General features: G+C 46.1%; 1 pseudogene; it reads right to left on the bottom strand.

The window, feature by feature from the left end:
• Positions 1-2,463: 2,463 nt before the first annotated feature.
• LOC138165501 (14-3-3 protein eta-like) lies at positions 2,464-3,125 on the bottom strand (annotated as a pseudogene).
• Positions 3,126-3,429: the final 304 nt, after the last annotated feature.

Genomic DNA, 3,429 nt, shown 5'->3' with positions numbered 1-3,429 from the left:
CAAAGAGAGGAAGGATCATCATGTTGGAAATATATGGCCAGAAAGAGATACACAAGAATTATATATCAAGAGACATGGGCAGCAGACAGGATGAATCTGAAGTTGTACTGTCATTTCCTGCCTAATCTACAACCTGATAGGAAGAATAGTAGTGAAATGAGGTCTTTCATCTCACTCTGTGCCTTCCATCTCATGTTATACTTGTCTCCAGCTTGATTTTCCACCTCTGAGGAGTGGTGCCTCCCACTCAACAAGGAATGGTGTAATACCTATTCATATCCTACATATCTCAGTGATTCTGAACCCTAAATTAGCTTTTTTGGGTTTAGTGTGAGACCGATTTTTCTGAATTTCATCATTCAAACCCCATTATTCCCCACCCCCCACAACCTGATTCCTTATTCCCATTCCTCTTAATCTTCCCATTTCAAAGTTCCAATCAAACACCACACAGCGCTTTGGAATTCCTGTTCCATAGGCAACAAAATTTTCCTCATTATAAATCTTTTCCTCTCCCATTCCCTCCATTTTCTGTTACTGAATTCTCATTCTCTCTGTTCAACTTCATGATGCTGAAGACTTTCCTGAACACCTTTTCTGATGTTGGCTGTCCTTTCCACTTACTCCTTTCAGCTCACTGCTTGAGGGGGAAAAGCTGGAATACGTTTTGCTCCCCACTGACAATTTCAGGTACTCCCCTTAGCTCCACCATTCTGTAAATTCTCCTTTGAGGATCATGAAATTCATATCTACTATTCAATCAGTAGCCCTATACCTGTTGTCAGCAGACCTCCAGATCACTCTCATTATTTCTTTAATGATTTATGTACCTGGAAAAAAACTTTTCTCTCCTCTCCAAGTCCTGTCCTCATACATACATGCATACAGACAGACAGACTTCAACATCATATACATACACATATGTATATTCATACACACACACTTCTTCAAACACCCTACCTATTCCATTCTCCAACCTACAAAGTTCTGATGACCTAATCCTCCACTCAACCCCAGTCATAAACAATATGGTCCCACTGTTGATCTTTCCATCACCCATACATGCATCACCTCCATGTTCAAGAACTCCCAAATTTTTTTTATCAGACCATTATCTATTGCCTTTCCTCCTACCCTCTTTCCTTCTCTTACCAAATCTTACTCTTTTTCCCACATCACAACCATCAATCCCTTCATCTCCTAATTCTCTATCATTCTTCTGATATAACTGAGCCCTCTTTTCACCATCTTGACATGTTAGTGAATCAGTTCAACTTTAAAATACAATGTTCTCTTGAGTCCCTAGTAACTTATTAGTCCTTAGTAATACTTCATTTGACTTTCTGATGGTATTTTATCAATCCTTATCCCTTATTTTGTGAAGCTTGTGGCATTATTGTGAAAAAGAGCTGCTATACAGGACAGCTAGGTGGCGCAGTGAGTAAAGTGCAGGCCCTGGAGTCAGGAGGACCTGACTTTGCATCAGCCTCACACACTAAACCCAAAAAAGCTAGTCCTGTAACCTTGGGCAAGTTATTTTACCCCAATTGCTCTCCAAAAGGCAAAAAAAAAAGAGCTGCTATAATTTTTAAGAGATAATATCCTCAAAGCAACATTTATTTAATCTACTGAATTCCAAAACATTGATTTTAGAGGTCTGGTGTTTCATATTCATTCACCTTGATTGACGTGGCACTCATAGTCAACATACACAGGGACAATGGTCAAAGAGTCACCATCACCACCACCACCACCACCAACAACAATAATCATAAATGATAGATCCATGATTCCTGAAAAACGGAACCAAAAAAGTAACAGGGTTTGTGCACAAAATTTAAAGAGGCAAAAACAAAGGCATTGGGAAAATTCACATTTGCTACAAATACCTTGAAGCTGATGGACAGAGTCAGCGTGTCTCTTGCTGCATCAGCTTCATGTACCTGTTTCCCACTGACTGAGAGACAGTGTGTGTGTAGGTGGGGGGGGGGGGTATAGTGCTCAACAAAACACTATTTAGCTCAAATGGGCCAAACCTTTAAGATCAAGATCAATGTATACTAATTCTCCTTCAAATCTCCTCCTTCTTTTCTTCATGCATCCTTCCTTTCCCCAGGATTCCCAGTTCAACAGGCACATATCCATTCAAGACCCTACTGTGTGCACCACCCAAGGGGGGGGGGGGCGGAGGTGGTTTGTGTGTGTGTGTCTGGGGGGGATTTTGGAGTTCCAGCAATGCCCATAAAGCCTTGTCTCCTTCTGCTTCCTGATATTCGTGGGAAGGTGGGCAGCTTTTAGTAGCTGTGAAGACAACATAGATATGTTTAGCATTAGATTATCGAGGGAACATGCCAGGGGATTTGTCCATGACAACGATGGGGATGGCGTGGGGCTAGGGGAGGCCAGGGGGCATGGAGGCTATAGAGTCGCTGGGGGCTGCTCTCAGTTGTTGCATGCTCCAGTCTATTCGTTCTGTTGGTTGCTCTTCCAGAGAGTGAGGCTGTCTAGCAGCAGCTGCATGAGGAGATTCCTTACAGGAATTCTCATTAAGCGAGGCCAGCTGGGTGATGGCATCATTGAAGGCCTGCTTTGCCAAGAGGCAGGCCTGCTTGGGAGCTTTCTGGATTTCATAGTAGAAGACAAAGAAGTCAAGGACCAGGCCTAGCAGGATGGAGTGGGCTGCCTATGCTCCTTGCTGATCTCGAAGGCCTCCACTACCCTGCTCTGGCCCGTGGTCACCTTGGCCAGGTAGCGTTAATAATCCCACTTCATCTTCAGGTAGAAGACTTCCAGTAGTTTCAGTTCTTAATGAGGAACTTGTAGAGCTGCCGGTGGTTGCCGAAGGTCTCCAGCTCCTCAACCTTCTCCCGGCAGACATTCACCTTCTGTAGCCTCTTCTCGTTGCAGTCCGCCATCATCTTCTCCTCCATGCTGCTGGTGACTCGCCAGGAAGACCGCCTGGCGCCCACCACCTTCTTGTAGGTCACAGAGAGTAGGCTTCTGTCTTCGTGGGTGAGTGACTCATTGAGCTCCGTCACCGACTTCACGGCGGAGGCCATGTCTTGGTAGTGCTCTGCCTGTTCTGCCAGTCTCGAGCCCTGCAGCAGCTGCTCTCCATCGCTCATACCGCCGCTTCTGCCTCCTGCTGCTGCAGCCGCGGCTCCTAGTCAGGCTCCGGGCAGGGCTGGGTTAGGGCTCGCGGGTTCGGCCACCTGCGCCCGCGCCTCAGGCATCTGTGGCAGCTCTGGCTCTGCTCGGGCTCTGGCGGTTCCAGGGCTAGGGCTCTGAGGGGAAGGAGTGAGCAAAGAGGAAGAAAGGGAGAGGAGGGTGAGGAGTGGGCGGTTCCCGTTGCTGCTGTCTGGGAAGCTCAGGCTGACGCAGCTCCTATAAGTTTTGAAGTACATGTAAGTCTTATTCCTTTTGCTTTCA

This window comes from Petaurus breviceps, unplaced genomic scaffold (genome assembly GCF_028583685.1).
Source record: "Petaurus breviceps papuanus isolate PSGF00001 unplaced genomic scaffold, PetGlider_PUasm1.0 213, whole genome shotgun sequence".
NCBI classification, from domain to species: domain Eukaryota; kingdom Metazoa; phylum Chordata; class Mammalia; order Diprotodontia; family Petauridae; genus Petaurus; species Petaurus breviceps.
This window is presented reverse-complemented; position numbering and strand designations above follow the sequence as displayed.